Below are 19387 nucleotides of genomic sequence, written 5' to 3'. Positions count from 1 at the left end.
GTTAAAGCACGTTTATGCTGAAATATTTGTATAAGCTGAGCAATGCTAGCCATAAGTATAATAAATTCAGAACAAGTTTTTTTAAAAAAGCACTACAAACATGTCAGTAGGTAGTCTGTGTTTATATGCGGTACTTACACATTTAAACTTAATTCTCAGCATTTACTGTACAGTTACTGCTGTAACTTAAAAAAAGTCTCACCAAGGGATAAGGTATAACAAATTGGCATATTTGTTAATTTTTTAGTTTGTGAAAATATCTTGAACTGATTTATACAGGGACCAAATTTCAACTCTGACAGTAATCAGCTTTTCAATGAACTTCATAGTTTGCAACTGCATAGAGGCAACAGAAAATATGAAAGAATTTCTAACTATGGGAATTACATGTTTAAAAAATCTGGCGTTGTATTAGATTTTATTTTATTTAACATTCTAGGGAGTTCACAGCCATCAGCAATTTCAATGTAATTTTAGGTGCAATTGGGAATTTGGCATTCTCAGTAGAGCTGTTAGTATAGAAAACCTTGTAGATGGAATAAGTACATTTAACAGCACATGTGAAGGGATCGTTCTAAAATTCACTTCAATGGCTTTATTTTCCACAACTGAACTGGGTCGCTCAACATGGGTGTTATTGTTCCTGATGTTAGGGCATATTCTCTTTTTACAATAAAATTATGACTGTCAGAAGATTTTAACTTGACATATGTGGCATCTCTGCCTCCACAACCTCCATAGGGTTGTTTCTCTCCATCTATTATGTTCGTGTGAAATCCTATTTCATTGCCTTAGGAACTACAATAGTTTCTTGTCAGTCACTGCAGCTGGGTTCCTGTGCTTGGCCACAGCCCCTACTCAAGGGCCAGCTCTTCTCCTTTTCCTGATATATATATATATATATATATATATATATATATATATACACACACACAACATATATTCTATTTATATTTATTGAATATAAATTCTATTTATATTTATTGAATACACATATATGTGTATATATATACACATATATTCTATTTATATTTATTGAATATTCAATACAATATATAAAAAAAAATCCAAAATGAAGAGTAATAACATAGGTTTAAAAATATACATATTAAAATATATATTTAAAATATATATTTAAAAATACATTAAAAATATATTTTAAGCCTATGTTATTGCTCTGCATTTTGCATCAATGTGTGACTATTGTGTCATCTTGACCAGAAGCCAAATTTGGGGTCACTGTAGCAAAAGGTGGAGGAGAAACTGGAGGCGAGTAGGCATGGACACAAAGCAATTGTGTAAATCTTTGGGACTGAGCTAGCACCATACAGAATGGAAGAACAATCTTCTAAATCAGCAGGCTAAGCTAGAGACCTCTGAATCTTCACCCTGACTCAGAATTCTGGGGACTAAGGATGTGTTAGAAAAGGGCAGGTCTTAATTTAACGTAAGAAGTTCATAGAACTTTCTGGAAAGGATTAGGACTTTTTTCCAATAGAGATGAGATTCTGAGAGGCCTGGATTAGAATCTAGGTATGGTGTGTCAAGATGGGTGTGTCAGGATGGGAGGGGGACACAGGGTCCCACTAAGACACACATTGAGCTGGCAGTTATCATGAGAAGAGGACTGATATTGTGTACTTACAAGATTTATGGAAATGCACTGGGGAATGGCAATCAACCTTTAGAAGGAAGTGAAGAGATGAAGAGAAGGAGTGTGAAAATATGTGTGCACAAGAGAGAAAACATACTAAATCAGAGAGTGAAAAAATGAATATTTCTGTGAGTCCACATTTTTTCCCAAAGCTGAAAGGATTTGTGGATGCATGAGTTGCTACATGAAAATTATCCAGCATGTTGCTCACCCACAAGATTTGCAGGTCTATGGAGGAGTACAATAATGACAGTGATGACAGTCATGTAAAATGACACTCATGTCTTCTTTTCAATATCAATAACACATAGAACTCTTCTTCCATCACATTTGATTTCACATTTAATACAGTATGTAGCAGCTGAATATTTATATCCCCTTATAATTGAGAGATCAAGAAGGCATGACCTTACAATAACTGTGCAAGGGGAGGCTTTTATTCATTCACCCACTCATTCAGGTATTTAGAAAATATCTATTAAGGGCTTATCGAGTTCCAGGATGTAGTCTAGGCCCTGGAAGTACATCAGTGGGCAAAATCGTCAAATTTAATTTGTAGTAAATGAGAATAAAAGGAAGAAACAGAAAAACTGTGTGTACTTCCTAAAGTGTTCTAGTAGTGGTGGAAGAAAAAGAACTAGGACATAGTCTTTTAATCACTAGTTTTCTGGCTCTTCATTCAACTAATTCAGCTATGAAACATAATATATATAGAACATACATATTTGTTTGCATGTGACTGCTAGGAGTTTGTGGGGGGTACACAAAAACAAATAAAATCGGATTTCATTATTCAAGAGACACACAGTTTCAAAGGGAGACATATGCGTGATTACAAACAAAATGGTGCAAACACGACTTTGACAGAGCTAAATGCAGGGAACTCTGGAGCACATAGTAGATGCAGTTCCCTGTGCTGGAAGGAATAGGAAAGGCTTTTTACAAAGGACCTCTGAGCTGGCTCTGCAGACAGTGGGAACTGGCCAGTGTTGGTGGTGGAGGGAGCAGTGTTCAGACTGGGAGAGGGAAATGTGCAAATACCTCTCCTGACACGCTCCTAGTGCCACCATGTTGTTACCATCTCCTATTCTCATCTGCTGGCTTTCATGAAATTACGTTCTCTTTCTTCTTAATGGCCACACTAGAGAGTTTTTTCTTTGCCAGTCTCCTGTGTCTGGCAGAGGACAGGCCAATGATGAACTTTAGGTATGGAGTGTGCAATATGACTGGGAAGAAGCAAGAGGAAGCCTGCTGGAGTGCTGGAATGTTTTAGATCATGATGTGGGTGTTGGTTACACGTGCCAAACTCTATTCAGCCATATGCTTATTAGTGCATTTCCAGCATTTTACTATGTGCATACTAGACCTCAATGAAAGAAGGAAAAAAAAAAGACTCCTAACCCAATGATATTAATGTCAGTCCTATGATACTAATTTCTATATGGAGCAGTGTAGCACTTGGCATCGAATGTATTTTGCTTTGTTTTGTTTTGTTTTGTTTATTCTCTGTTCATTTCTTATATGAGAATCTTTTCAGAAATCAGATTTTAAATGCCATTTAAGATCTCAATTTTGTCTTAGGCTCATTTGTCCTGTTCTGTGGAATCTCTATGGCTTTGAGTTGGAAATATATAAACTCACACACGGGGAGCAATTGGTTTTATATTTTAGAAGTTTCCTTTGCATACAGCCTATGGAGCACATGTTTTTGTTTCTCTCTGTAAGTGCCCTGTGGCAGGGGATAATTCTACTATTTCTCTTTGTAGTATCTGGGAGATTGAGCTGTGTACACAGTCTGAGTCCTCAATAAATATTGCTGAGAGAGAACAAGTATGAATTTTTTTTTCTATTTTGATTTATGAGCTTCTTAGAAAGGAGAGGGGAAAGACCTAAATAGTATACTTAAGGGATCTTATTTCTCCCCATACCCCTTAAACAGATTAAAAGAGGAAAAGAAATAAAATACTCTTAAAGGTTGATTGAGGGATAAAACATCCACAGAACAAATTAGACTTACTCTAGTTTTATGCATCTCCAAATAGCAAGTTCATATAGATTTGCTGGAGTTTAGATATACGTGTCTGCCAAACAAGATAACTTTTAAGGAAAATAGTTTTGTTTTTTTTTTTTTTTTTGCATTCTTTTCAGGTCAGAAATTGAGTTTTTAGCTTAGCTTTTGCTCTTAGAAAATATCAGGAAAAATATGCCATCTATGTTGTAATTGTACAACAAACTCAATGAAGAGATCTCATTTCAGGTAAAGCAACTCAGAGGTCCCCTGAACCTCCGTGTAAGCATAAAGAAAACTGTATTAGTCTGTTCCCACGCTGCTAATAAAGACATACTCGAGACTACGTAATTGATAAAGGAAAGTGGTTTAATTGACTCACAGTTCCACATGACTGGAGAGGACTCAAAATCATGGCAGAAGGCGAATGAGGAGCAAAGTCACATCTTACATGGCAGCAGGCAAGAGATTGTGTGCAGGGGAACTCCCCTTTATAAAACCATTAGATCTCATGAGACTTATTCACTATCACAAGAACAGTATGGGAAAGACCCGCCCCATGATTCAATTACCCTCCACCGGGTCCCTCTCATGACACCTGGGAATTATAGGATTCAAGATGAGATTTGAGTGGGGACACAGACAAACTATATCATAAGCATGATTTTTTTTCATGTTGCTCTTACTTGGTGATATTTGAGGCCAGCCAAGGCAAAACTTATTAAGCACTTTCAGAACCCTTCTAGAGCTCTCTTTTTCTTGGTGATCCCTGTATCTAATTCTCTCTTACTCCTACCAGAATTGCCAGTGACCACACACTGGCCCTGTGGCCTAAGACCATTTGCTATAGATCCCCACCTTGGGCTATGCTGCATGTCATTAAGTAATGCTTGGTCATGCCTTCTCTATCTTTAATTATTTTCCTTGGTATCCTGAACTTTGCCATCCAAAGATTATTTGTTGATTCCAGAACCAAACTATGCAAATATGTTTATGTATGCAATTTTTCTAATGCAAGATGTGTTTATACTATGCTTCTCCTTTTTACCTTCTTTTTTTATTATTATACTTTAAGTTCTAGGGTAGATGTGCACAACGTGCAGGTTTGTTACATATGTATACATGTGCTGTGTTGGTTTGCTGCACCCATTAACTCGTCATTTACATTAGGTGTTTCTCCTAATGCTATCCCTCCCCCATTCCCCCACCCCACAAAAGGCCCCGGTGTGTGATGTTCCCCACCCTGCGTCCTTTTTCATAAATCAAATGTATGTGAAAGTGAAAATGCTTTGCTGGGCTGGGTGCGGTGGCTCATGCCTGTAATCCCGGCACTTAGGGAGGCCAATGCGGGTGGATCACAAGGTCAAGAGATTGAGACCATCCTGGCCAACATGGTGAAACCCTGTCTCTACTAAAAATACAAAAATTAGCTGGGCGTGGTGGTGTGCACCTGTCGTCCCAGCTACTCGGGAGGCTGAGGCAGGAAAATCGCTTGAACCTGGGAGGCAGAGGTTGCAGTGAGCAGAGATTGTGCCACTGCACTCCAGCCTAGCTACAGAGTGAGACTCCATCTCAAAAAAAAAAAAAAGAAAAAAAAAAGAAACAAAGAAAATGCCTTGCTGCAAAACACAGAGAAAACACAGATAATAATTCACAAGAGAATAAAATGTTTTCAAAGTCTCTCCACCATTAACCCCACACACATGTACATACACTCACACATGTACGCACACATATATATACACACACATTACACGTATTACCTGCTTTTTCAATTTAAACAATATTTAATTAAAATGTTTCCTGTCAGTAAATGTATTTCCATAACATTTTTCTTTGTGTCTGGAAAGCATTCCACTTTATGAATAAACTATCATTTTATCACTTTATGAATAAACTATCATTTATTTACATTCTCTTACTGTTACACATTTTTGCTATATTAAATTAATAGGGAATCCTTACAATACATATGTTTCTCATCAACAATTTTTGAAAGCTTCTTAGAATATCCAAGTCAAAGACATGCATTAAAAAAACTCTAGTCACTTTTGGATCTAGCTTATTTTTATTAAAAAAGGAATGTATGTCCATTGTAAAATTCCAAATAGCATATAGTGAAAAATAAGTTCCCCTTCCACCTGAGCCTCCTACTTCTCCCCATAGGCAACCAGTCTTGTATAGCTCTTTTATTTCTCTCTGGAAATATTCTACGCAGATATATATATGGAGTATATCCTTTTCTTTTTATACAAATGGATATATATATATATATATATATAATTCTGTACCTTTATTTTGGAAATTTTAAAAAATGTACTTTGGAGCTTCTTTCAGTTTAGGACACATAGATCTAACTCATGTTGTTTTTATGGACACACAGTAAACAAAGTATAAATATATGAAAGTTGATATAATTAGTGGGCCGTTGATGGAGTTTGGCTATTTCTTTTGTTGAGATAAACACAGCAAAAACAAATACTCTTGCACATATGGCTTTTTGCACAAACATGAGTGTCAATGAATTCTAAGAATTTTAAGGCTTTCGATAAATACTGACAAACTTTTATTTAAAAGAGAATTTACATTGCCATGGAAAAAATGTCCCCACCCTACCCTGCTCCGCCACCTCATTTAACATGAAGATTTTAGAGATGGGATTTAAAGCCTGAGGACTGAGGGTAAAGTTGGCATTTTTCAGTCCCTGGAGAAGAAACTTGGGTAAAGACAGCATTCGTTTAATATCCCTCCGTTTCTCTGCTGAAGAAGCCAACTGCTAAGCCTACATGAACATTTTAGTGCTGCTGTTTGTGGCTGTGCTCCTCAGAGACGTTTTAACCTTAGCTCCTTCTCCTTGGAAAGGCACCATAATTCTGCCTGATCAAATCGCTTCATCTGTTTCTCTGCCCACCATAGCATCTGCGCTTCTTACTATGGTTTTCTTAATTTTTTTGGACCTTTCTTTTAGATATCTTAATCTTTTTTATCTACAATGTAAATTCTGTGAGACCCGTTGATGATTTTGTTCACTGCTATATCCCTGAATCTATCTAGTCCATAGTAATGGCTTAAAAAGTTTTTGTTGAAAGAATGAGTCCATTCAGTCAAACAACAGAAGTTTCTAAAAATCTCCATACAGCTTGACATAGTTCCCCATCACAAGTTTTGCACCGCTGTCTTGGGGTTTGTTACCCTCTGACTAAAGCTGGGATTTAAAAAAATCTATGTTTGGAGGATGAACTTCAGAGGGTGTGTGAAACCCCAGGGCTTTCAGGCCAGGTCTGGGGTACATGTCTGAGTGTGCATTTTCTGGGGTGGGAGGAGGAGAAGGTTCCTAGTAGTTGTGGAAGCAAAATGGTTAATTCTTTTTAATCTTTCTTTCAGCATAATGATGCTGAAACAGATGTGTTGGGAATGATTCTTTTCAGAGACTGGCAAACTAGGTGTGACCCCTTGGCTCTAGATAAATATTACCTAGATTTAAAACTAGATAAAACTCAGATTAATCAGAGTTTTGGGTAACTATAGGGCAAGCAAAGTTATGGGCAGCAAAGAAACCCTTACTAGTTAGAACCAAGATCTTTCTTTTGGGTTGATAATGATAGCTGCAATTTTCTTGAAAAAAAAATAAAACGGTGACATTTGCACATTCACTTTGAAAGAGAGATAATCAAGCCTACATTATAAAACATTAAAAATAAAGTATATTAATTATTTTGATCAGTGCCACTTATAGATGAATAAAGTGGATGAAATATGATACTTTATAATTTAAAATTTTTCATGTGATCTGTCTGATTTTAGAAAAGAATCCCAGTGTAAAGTGGATTAATAAAATGATTTAATCACATTTTTAATGTTTCTCTCTTCAAAGAGAATTTCTAGTAACTTATATTTTGGACATAAAATTGCTACATGTTTGAAACTATGGGGATAAATAAAAACGCAGAGTGTGTTCTTTTTGAGCAGATTTTTTTTTTTTAACATATGAGAGGAAATGGGACAGTGATTTGTCTTTGGGTTAAGCATGGTACTGAGAGGATGGACAGTCCAAGACCCAAGAAAGTGGGCTGCTGGAAAAACATAACGAGGAGAAGAAAACATTGGAGCAAATGTTTGAGAAAGCTGTCAGAAAGTAATAAAGATAGCAATAACATCTTATTTTCAGCATCAATATTAACACATCACTCAGGTACCAAAAATCATTCAGGAGAAACAAACAGGATTGGATTAAATAAATTTGGACTGGATTTTAGGAAGGAATTGTTTGGCCTTTTAAACAGGACATTTCCATTCATTTATTCATTCAATATTAATATAGCATCTACTATATCTTAGTGCCAGGTATTTAGGAAGACAGACCATTGGCAACTTTGGTGAATGCCGGGGAGGTTACCTGGTTAAAGTATAGCAAATTTAGAGTGTTTTAGGTTTTTAGAGGGGAAGCTGAAAATGAGACAGGTCCTTACCATGGTCAATTTTATATTCAATTAAAATTATAATTTTTCTATAACCCCACTACGCAGGTAGGAAAAATAAGCTACCAAAGGGTACATGACCCTGGACCTCAGATTCTACAGCTTAACTGAAGTTAACCTCACTATTGATGTTCATCTAGACTTTCATTAACCTCTGACCCATGCTGAATATGCTTCAGGTGAAAAGAAGTAAAGATTTTATTGTAATATGAACAAATTACCCTGTTTAAATTTTAAATGTTTACTAATGGAACATAGGCCGGGTAACACATACATGGAGTAATTAGACAGTAAGCTGCTATATGGGCACCTATTAACTGCAAAATGAATTTGACCAGAGATTGATTTTTTTTAAGCATTTCTTAATTAACAAAGAATGAGCAAGATAAATCTGATAAATGAAGAGTTACACTGAGTTTTAAATAGTGAGCAATTTGGAAACAGAAGTTCACTGTTTATTCTTTTCAATACATGAAAATGATCCAGCATGGTTAAACACATTTCATATTTTACATTTTCTTACCAGAAGTGAAACACCCACATTTACATGATTGCCCAAAGTTATGCTGTATGTTAAGGAAATATATAAGGAAATATATATAAATATATATTTATATATATATAAAATATATACGGAAAAATATAAGGAAAATTTATAATAAATATCTAAAATGCTGTATCATCATGTAATGGATTTAATGGTTCAACAATTGGGAATGATAGAGTCCTTCTATGAGCAACTTTTAGAATGTCTACTTAGTACACATTCTCATATATGAAATAAGCTTTCCAGTTGCCCAAGGATATTTATTAATCATGTGTGTCTTGTTTTAGTCCTAGTTTTAATATTAGAGCTATGATACAGACTTTATTAAAACACACATACACACACTCTTCATCAAAGTTAGAACAAATTATGCTCAGTCAAAATAACTATGGTTTCCATTAGTAGAAATTTGGAATGGTTGATATATCCATGTAATAGTTTTAAAATAGACTATTATTGCTAAATGAAAGTATTCTTTAAATTAAGAACAGCAAATAAAACATGATTTAAATAGGTAATTTTTAATATCCTCCTTTTTTAAATAAACCTTAATTTTGAAAAGTTGGATGAAGGGAACTTTATTTGTTACCAATAAGACATGGTTTATTAACATTTGTGCATCAGAGTTATAGTTATTTTTATAATAAAATTGTGCATTTTTTTATACAACTGGGCCACCTCCATGAAGAAACTAAAAATTTGCATGATGACAGCTTACGTTGGTTTCAGAGATAAGTCATTATATATTTCTTTATCTTTTGTTTTCATTTTCCCGTATAAGCTGAGATAATTTGGCCAGCCTAATGGTTGCCCTATTTATGGTACAGTTTTTGTACCCTGACCAAAACTATGACCTTTTTAAACTAATATGTTTGATGTACCTATTCAAACTTTTTTGGATAAATACCTTATCAAAGAAATACCTCAAGGTTGGGGTGTGGTGGCTCATGCCTGTAATCCCAACACTTTGGAGGCCAAGGTGGGAGACCACTTGAGTCCAGCATTTCAAGACCAGCCTCAGGTCAGGCGTGGTGGCTCACACCCATAATCCCAGCACTTTGGGAGGCCGAGGCAGGCTGATCACTTATGGTAACTTGAGGGCCAGACCAGCCTGGTCAACATGGTGAAACCCCATCTCTACTAAAAATACAAAAGTTAGCCAGGCATGGTGGCACACGCCTGTTATACCAGCTACTTGGGAGGCTGAGGCATGAGAATCTCTTGAACCCAAGAGGCAGCGGTTGTAGTGAGCCAACATCACACCACCGCACTCCAGCCTGGGTGACAGAGCGAGACTCTGTCACAGCAACAAAACAAAACAAAACAAAAACCAAAAACCCCAAAACAAGCCTGGGCAACATGGGGAAACTCTGTCTGTACTAAAAATACAAAAATTAGCAGGGTGTGGTGGTACAGGCCTGTAAACCTGGAGGCAGAGGTTGCAATGACCTGAGATTGCGCCACTGCACTCCAGCCTGGGCGACAGAGGGAGACTCTGTCTCAAAAAAAAAAGATAAATAAATAAATAAAAAGAAAGAAAGAAAGAAAGAAAAATTAAAAAAGAAAAATCTCTCTCTCTTCCACCCTTCTTCTCCCCTCTTCTAACCTTTTAAATCTTTTCTTCCCTTATTACCATTTTCTTTTAAACAAGTGGATACCCACTTAGTCTTATCTTAATCTCAATCTTAATTTTATCTTAATCAGATTAAAAAAATATTCAGCGTGTAAAATAACCCTTTTAACAACAGGGTAATCTAAGAGACTGACATTTACAGGAGCTATCTTCTTGCCTCTCTCTCTGAAGTGACTTGTGAATCTGAAGGTACAGTGAGTAAATCCCCTCACAGTGGGTGGCTGGGAGATTACTCCTAATGCTGACTCTGCAAGTTATCTATCTCCCTCTGCCTCTCTTTTATTCCTTTTCCCTTTTCTTTTCTTTTTAGCCAAAAAAGTAATTCTTAATGACATATGAAATGACAAAACTCCCATGAAAACTTTAATGCTAATATTGTTCCTCTGAGAAACAATGAGCTAAATGATCACTTTAGACAGAAGAACCAATAGAAATGAATACAAAGTGTGATAGGGGTCCTGGCTATAGCTCAAGTTGTGTTGATTGCTGAGGTTCAAAGATGTGTGAGCCTGTCAGCTGGACTGGAAGGGGTGGTCCCCCAAAAATCTCTTTTTGAGAGGGACTAGGGATCTTACTAATAGATAACTCATCCTATGCAAAGGAGTTGCCATGCATAAGAAGCTTGATCCAATAACAACACCTAGGACTCCTGAAGGAAAGAGAGTCTCTGGGCCTTTCTCAGGTGGCAGTGTCTATTACCCAGGGGAATTCTTCCCCCTGTACCAACTGGACTCATGCCTGAGTCTTACAGTGACTCTTGAACAGGATCTGTAAGTTAAAATAAAAAGACATGTTTGACAAAGTGAAGAATGGAGACACAGTATAATGTTTTGGTTGCAGCCGTTTAACATAATGTAATACATGAGGAGAGAGAGAGAGACAATCTTATCCATTTTACAGGTCAACAGCCAATGAAACTGGTTCTTCATGGGCTCAGATGTATTAGCAGTAGTAGTAAGTTACAGTGTGTGTAAGGACATTAGTGCCCAAAGTTAGTGCCGTATCCAGCAGACGCAGTGTCTGGCAACTACAGATGTATGTTCTGGAGGGGCAATGGCATGTTGTACAGATGCAATGTGTGGTGCTGAAGTCAGCAGGTATAGCATGCTGGGGAACCACACCCATGTATGAGCCAATTGGAGGCACCTGAAATACCTGGAGGTGAGGGGCTTTACAGAGGTCTTAATTATTGGAGGGGAAAAAGAGTGATATTTGTGTTATTATTACAGACTCTACTTGCTACCAGTGTGACTCCTGAAGAAACTGGGCCACAGAAGCAGCACACAATACGCTGCCATGCATCAATATTTTAGTTCCCCATCCCATTTCCATTCAGCCCACTTTTTAAGAGATAGAATAATGAGTCTTACGGAAAGAAAAATAGGTCACCAGTTTGATAAGGAAGAGGATGGATGGTGAAGCGTGGGGGTGGAAAAGAGCCAGCAGAATTAACAAAGGTAATTAAAGTAGCAGAAGCGAGAGAAGCTGGTTTTCACATTGCCAAATATATTTCAACTGAGCAAAAAGGAGAGTTATTCACATACATGTATTCACAGAAGGCAGAAACAGAGAACAAAAATAACCATGAAAACCGACACTGGAAATTAAAGAGGAGGAAATAGAGTAGTTAATTCTTGTCTTCAGCCTAGTCTTTTTCCCCAAGCTGAAAAACGACTGCAAATTATATAAGCAAAGCTAGAATAAAATTACTGTGAAATAATGCTAACTTTTTAGCAGCCTCCTTTAAGTGCATCCTCCTTATTTGTCAATTCACCTGCCAAGCATACAAGAACATTCATTTTTTTTTTTTCTCCTTGAACTACCCACAGATTGGGCAATCTTCACGCACTGAAAGCGTGTGTTTCTTCATGCATTGGTGCATGCTGAATAGGGCTGTCCTTTTTCCAAATTATCATCTGCTTGCCTGGGCAATTTCCATGAGCAAATATGGGTATTTGCACACGCAAATGGAAGTGCATGAAAATAATATGTGCTCGGTATTAGTGGGCCCAGCCAGGGTTTGCCTTTTTGGAGTTAAAAGCCCTGTAAATGCCGCATGGATTTCTGAGGAAGCTTCATTTAGCAAGCACAATTCATGAGCCAAGCCAAGGAGTTATAATTCCACTAGCTAAATATCCCTTTGTGAAGACAATAGATTTTTTTAAAGGACTTGGACTTGCAGAATGGTTTAAAAGGCGACATTTTACTAGGATATGGTATAAGCTAACTTTTGGCTCTGAACTATTTACTAATATGTTATGGGTTTGAGATGTACGGTGCTACTTTCCATTTCCTCTTAAAGTGTCACTGGAAAGGTTATATAGTTATGAAAAACAAAAGTGAGAGCTTAAACATTCAGGGTTATATTGCCAAATAATATCTGAAATGCAAAGGATTACAAAAATTAGCAAAGATTAGTAATTACACAGAGCCAAACTTCCTCTCAGAGGACACATAATATTTTAATACTTTAGGAAATCTATTTACCATTTTACCAGTGCAGTATTCTACTGCATATGTCTTATAGCTATGCTCACACACATATCCATATTTTGAGGAATCTATTAATTTCTTCTTGCCAGAAATCTTCTAGCCATGGCTTAAGAAGTGACTTCCAGTCTCTCTAATTGTTCTAGAATCTTTTAAAACCTCCCAGCTCACAGAGTCTGAAGTCTGAATCTTGCCTTTCATGACACAAGCACAAAATCCTAAAATGTATTTTTCAATTTGCATTTTCACAAAATAATTTTCTTAGTTAAGCTATTCTGAAGTATCATTTAGGAATTTCTGCTTTCTTATACATTGTTTATCTTTTCTCAACACTATTTTTTTAAATGAAAAAGAATACAAGGGGGAAAGGGAGATTTTATTGGACCTTCCAAATGCAAAACAACTGATTAACAAGTGAAAAACTGAATCAATCAACTGGAATTGGTATATACTGAGTAACGAGTGAGTCAAATGACGTTTTCCCCATTATTTCTCATCAGTGATTTTCTTGAATTGAGGTGGCAGATTGAATTTTCCAAAGAGGGCTGCAACGCAACTTCGTATCCTACATGCTATTCTAGAACCTTGCCACAGTCCTTTCAGGAAAGAATGTCAAATTCTCTCCTCTGTGAACCTGGGCTACTTGTGAGTTGCTTATCGATGGGAGAATGCAGTGGAAGTAACGCTTGTGATTTCTGAGGCTGAGTTAGAAGAGACATTGCGGCATTGCTTTGTTGGCCAGGACACTCAACTCCCGAAACCCTGATCCGCCATGTAGAAGTCTAATCATCCTAAGCTTCCATGCAATGAGGAAGCCCAGGGACAGGTAGAGGCCACTTGTAGGTGCTCCTGCCAACAGGCTGAGGTGCCAGGTGGCAGCCAGCATCCACCACCAGGCATGTGGCGAAGATGCCTCCAGATGACTTCAGCCCCCAGTTATTGATTCACCCCCAGCCTTTGAGTCTTCTAGCTGGGAACCCTGACATTACAGAGCAGAGACAAGCCATTCCCAGGAAGCCATGCCTGAATTACTGACTCACAGAACCTAATAGCTCAATATAAGGTGTATGTTTCCTGCTAAGTTTTGGGTTACAGTTACCCCTCCCTCTGTATCTATGGGCCACATCTCTGGTTTCAATAAACTGCAGATCAAACACTTGAAAAAAAAATTACAAAATTACAGTATAACAACTATTTATACAACATTTACATTGTATTAGCTATAGAGATAGAGGTAATGCCAAGTATACAGGAGGGTGTGTGTAGGTTATAGGCAAAAACTGCACCATTTTATATAGCAGACTTGAATGTCTGCAGATTTTTGGTATCTGCAGGGGTTCCTGGAACCAGTCACCCACGGATACAGAGGAATGACTATAATTTGTTATGTAGCAGTAGTAACCAGAACTGTCAACAAATTACTTGAGACAAAATGTTCAAATCTAAACAGTCAGAAAGTATCATCTCATATTTCAGAGTCCATTTGGGATAAGATGTTGAGCTACTCATTTCCAAAATCCAGTGGCATTTGATAATTTTCCAGGGAGAAATTCCACAGGTTAATTATTTTTAGGTCAACAGTCTCTATTTAAAAATGTTGTAGCTTAAAAAAAGTATATACAAAAGTTTATTTTTTAAAAGATCTCATTAATAAATTGATAGACTAGGGGATTCATTGCACAGAGTGCCCTTGGAAAACACATAATTTGAGCTTGGCCAACAGGCAGGTTGCCAGTATATGTGGATGCAGGGGCGGCTGCTCCCATTCCATTTTCACTCTTCTTTTCCTTTCTCATCCCCTTTCTTTTCTCTCCTAGCCAGTGCCCACTTACAAAGTGGCTGTTGCATGTATGTGGTGTTCAGCCATGTGTGATAAGATGCAAAATGAGCCAGGAGCAATGGCTCACGCCTGTAATCCCAGCACTTTGGGAGGCCGAGGTGGGTGGATCACCTGAGGTAGGGAGTTCGAGACCAGCCTGACCAACATGGAGAAACCCTGTCTCTACTAAAAACACACAAAAAATTAGCTGGGCATGGTGGCACATGTCTGTAATCCCAGCTACTCGGGAGGCTGAGGCAGGAGAATCGCTTGAACCCAGGTGGCAGAGGTTGCGGTGAGCCGAGATAGAGCCGTTGCACTCCAGCCTGGACAACAAAAGCAAAACTCTGTCTCGAAAGAAAAAAAAATTGCAAAACAAAAGTGACTTATGTCTGGCCTCTCATCCTACATGTATTGGATCATGGGAAAAGTTACTTATATGTGAAATAAACATGAACTTTTAATTTCACCTCATAAGTCATGATGAGAAAAAGCCAATAAATTCTTTTCACCAAACATTTTGAACCTGAGAGTGCCTAATGCTAATGATGAAAAGACAGATCCATGGCTAGAGAAGTGCAACAGAAAAGCACAGTAATAACTTTCTGGTATATAATATACATATTTAATGGACGAAAAAAGAATTCTAAGAGGAATAAATAGTTAGGAGTGGAAAACAGAAGCATAAGATAAAGAAATAAGCTGCAGTGAGAAAACAATTCTCAGCAATAGCTCCTGTATTCCAAGTGATTCCCATGTATCCGTAGGTAGACATGAGGCTTCTGCAGTCCTCTGTACATTATTTATATGATAGTCAAGTGAGAAATGGATTGGGTGGAATTTTGGGAGCCAGTTAGGATTGGAATGGTAATACAAGTTACTACAACTCTAGAGCACATAGGCTTAAGAATTGTGCGAGTCATGTATATATATGTAACTAACCTGCACATTGTGCACATATACCCTAAAACTTAAAGTATAATAATAATAAAATAAAAAAATAAAAATAAAAATACAAAAAGAAAAGAATTGTGCAAGTTGAGGAGTCAGTAAAGACGTGTGAGGTCCTCATTCAGTTTTGTGTATTTAAATGTGCGCTTCAAAATAGTGAAACTGTTAGAACAAATTTGGGGGGTAACTTCTGTGTCAAATTCTCCTTGCCTATAAAGGAAACTCCATATTCTACAAAAAGCCTTAAAACTTATTTTATTTCTTTCTTCAAAATCCTGCAATGCCTGACATGAGTCATTATTGTCTATAATCTACCTCCATAGCAACACAACTTTCATAAAACAGACCCTTTTTTCTACTGCTGCCTTGCTTTCTTGGTGACAGGGGACCAATGGAGGGTGCAGTGAGTGAGCCCCAGTGTGGAGGGAAGGGAAGGATGAGGCTTCCTGACAATCTCTGTTGGTTCTTACTGGTCATCCGACCAGTGGTAAATGCTGCTGCAGGAAGGAAGAGAGCAGCATTTGCTATCTGTAGTCTGCGGGAGCGTTCGTTTCCTTCAGGGCAGATGGGTTTGGTTAGGATTCAGCTGGTTCTTTGTGGTTATGTTTACATCCTGGTCAGGGACCTGCACTAATAGGTGTTCAATTAATATTCAGTTGAATAAAATTAAAAAAAGGTGTCCTCTAACATGCTAATTTCCCTTTCCGACACCTTATGATGTTTTCCTCCCACAGTGTCTCTGATTCTCTTCTCAGTGTGGTCACTGGAGCTGATTACACACAACTAAATGTGGATAAAAACAACAACAATAATCATAATACTGTTTATAATGACAGCTAATTTTTTTAAGTGATTCCCATATCAGGCATCGTTTTAAGCACTTATCGAATGCAGTCCTCACAACAACAACCCTACCAATTAGGTCAGTCTTTTCTTCTGAACTTCATGATGAGGAAACGAAGGCCTAGAGGAACAGACGTCTTTGGGAAGTGAGGGCAGATGTCAGCAGAGGAAAGAGGGAGGGGTGCTGTGTGGCATTAGGACAGAGTCTCTTCTTGAGGATCCTGGCAGAATCTAAGGCTGTTTTGCCCCCTCCAGTCATCTTTACTTTTCTATTTGACTAAACTTCTATTTCCTTTTACTGTTGTAGGAAAGTTGGTCTGAAGTTACGTCTCTCTACCTCTCTACACTACCCTGTGCTCTAATCTCCCAGGTTTGTTTTGGATTTGTATTGCTCTCAAGCTATTAGAACTTAGAAAATCCATTTCTTTTTTAACAAATCTGACTTTTAAGGCTATAATCTTAGAAAAAAGTCTAATTGGAGACTTAAAACTGGGCAAGAACTGCTCTGTTTTAGACTGTGACTCATCTTGAAAGTGAGAAATGCCATTGATTTAATGAAAGGGAACTCACAGGGAGACAGGATTGACAGAATGTAAAAAATATATTGGAAACTATCCTGCCTCATTTAAAGGAGTGTGTGGGGATAGTTTACTCTGTGTTTTGGGCTAAATACATACAAGCTTTCTACTGAGTGTCGTTGAAAGGCATTTGCCTGTCTGCTCTCTTTACCTTCTGTCTGTTTCCTCTGCTATTCTCTGTTTAATATCAAAAATAAAACTCAAAAAAGCATTTACATGAATTTTGGTGAGGGCTCATTGTGGTCTCAGGTTTTCAGCTTACCTCCTCCTACACTCAGTTTCTTGAGTAATGAGACAGTGTCTGTTTTGTTCCAGCATCTAACATGGCAATGGACATATAGGAGGCGTGCAATAAATATCTGGATGTTGGGAAATCATAAAATTAATGAATACAGGAATGTTCAGAGAATTATAGTTTTTTTCTCATTCAATCCAATTTCATTCCTGCTTGTCTGCCTTCCTCCTCCTCTTCCTTGTTTTTCCCTTCCGTGGATATCTGTCTTGGCCACAGTGGTTCCTGGAGTTTGGAATGCCAAAACCGAGCACAGGCAGGAAAACAATAGATCTAAGAGGCTGGAGGTTGAGGGAGAGGTCTCAGATGAAGAAAAAAGTTGGTGGACCAGAAGTGGTGGGGGAGGGAGTCAGAGGCTGGATGGACAGTAGAATTGGTGGGGAGTGGTGGCTGGAATAATCCAGGTTTGCAAGCATATGAGGTGCAAAAAATGAACTAGGAAGAATAGTTACGAGAAGTTTGGCTGGTGGTTATGAACAGAATTCTCTTTAAAGTTTTAAACCACACAAGTGAAAAATGGCATTCCTTGCTTTTTATTTATATTTTCTTTGTGTGTTTTGACTAAATTTCTTTAAAACAATAGTCATGGCTTAACAGAGTTGTAATGTGTTAAAAGGGCTATAAGAGAGTGAGCTTCCTTTATAGGAAGATCCCATCTTCTTTTCCTCTCTCTGCTAGTCACTAACATTCATTGAAGTTTACTCTGTCCCAGACACTGTGTTAAATATTTGCATGATCATATTTAGTTTTCACAGTAACACTCAGAGGCAGAAATTATTACTTATATTATTCCAAAGAGAAAAACAAAGCTGAGAGAGGTAAAGTTGCTTATCCAAGTCACACAGTGACAGACACAGGATTTGACCATAGCTGCACCTAATGCAAAAATTCAGATTCTTAAGTTCTATGTAATACACTTGAAGATATTAATTAAAAATGTTTAATAATAAAGTTCAACCATGAAACTACTGGGAATTGATGCTCTCTGTTCTATGATACGGCTAATGATTCATACCACATGATTTTTGTTTATCCCTTTGTGCTCTTCAAAATGCACTTGGATTGCAGTTACATAAGTTGCCAACATACTGGATTTTCTGGATTCTGCCTTTTTAGAGACTCATTGTGGTTCTCAAAGTGTCGTTGGGGAACTCTGAGATCCCTGTGACGATTTTAGGAGGTCTTTGAAGTCCCCACACCACATGTCTGCAGATGCAGACATTAAAATCTTGCTGTCTTCTATTAAGATAGATGCTAAAGAAATTTACAAAATTTAAAACTGCTTCTTTTCTTACAAACTTTTTTGCTTTGGAAAATATAATTGTTAATAAAAATATGTTAGTATGTTACTGTATAGTAAGTTTATTTATTAAGTCATTTTAATTACTCAATAAATTAGTATTTTAAAAATTCTCAGTTTTAATTTTCAGTACTATAAATATCAATGTAAATAAAAGCTTTTTTGGTTCCCAGACATAAAGGCTTGAGAACCACTGATATAGTTATTTACAAATCCATTTAGTGTACTTTTGAACACCCATTATGCTCAAGCATTGTGCCAGGTGGAAATAAAAAGGTAAATCTGACATAGTCTTAGGCTTGGAGTAGCTCCAAAGTTTACCTGTTAATGACATGTAAACATAATCATGGTATACTTAGTACTGCTATTGCAGAGATACAAACAAAATGCAAATCTTCTAAATTGAATTTAATTCAGCATCCCAATTGCGATTCTGTAATACCTGAGGTAATTCCAGCATTCCTGTTTTACAAATAAGGAACCTGAATGAAGCTCAGAGAGAAAGTGATGTGGCCAAGGTTTCACAGCTAGTGAGTGGGGAACGAGGGTAGCCAATTCAACCCATAGGATGTATTTGTGTTATTACCATGATTTTCTCACCTGTCTTTGTTAATCTCCAATGTTCTTGGATTGTATAATAAATATAAATCTCAGAATTTGAATTGTTAAAGAGAAGTAAATGAACAAATCTCTTTGGGACAATTTGTAAAGTATATCAGTGATCTTTATTAAACATAAGCTAGATCATTTGGTATAAATGATAATAAATTATGTTTTAGAGAATAAGATTATTT

The 19387-nt window shown here is 37.2% G+C and overlaps 1 pseudogene; it reads right to left on the bottom strand.

Annotated features, from left to right (window-relative positions):
• Positions 1-427: 427 nt before the first annotated feature.
• Positions 428-19387, bottom strand: part of LOC101145164 (elongin-C-like) — a 59713-nt pseudogene continuing 40753 nt past the window's right edge.

The sequence above is a fragment of the Gorilla gorilla genome, chromosome 14 (genome assembly GCF_029281585.2).
Source record: "Gorilla gorilla gorilla isolate KB3781 chromosome 14, NHGRI_mGorGor1-v2.1_pri, whole genome shotgun sequence".
Taxonomy (NCBI): domain Eukaryota; kingdom Metazoa; phylum Chordata; class Mammalia; order Primates; family Hominidae; genus Gorilla; species Gorilla gorilla.
Note: the sequence above shows the minus strand (reverse complement) of the source record. Positions and strands in the feature narration are given on the sequence as shown.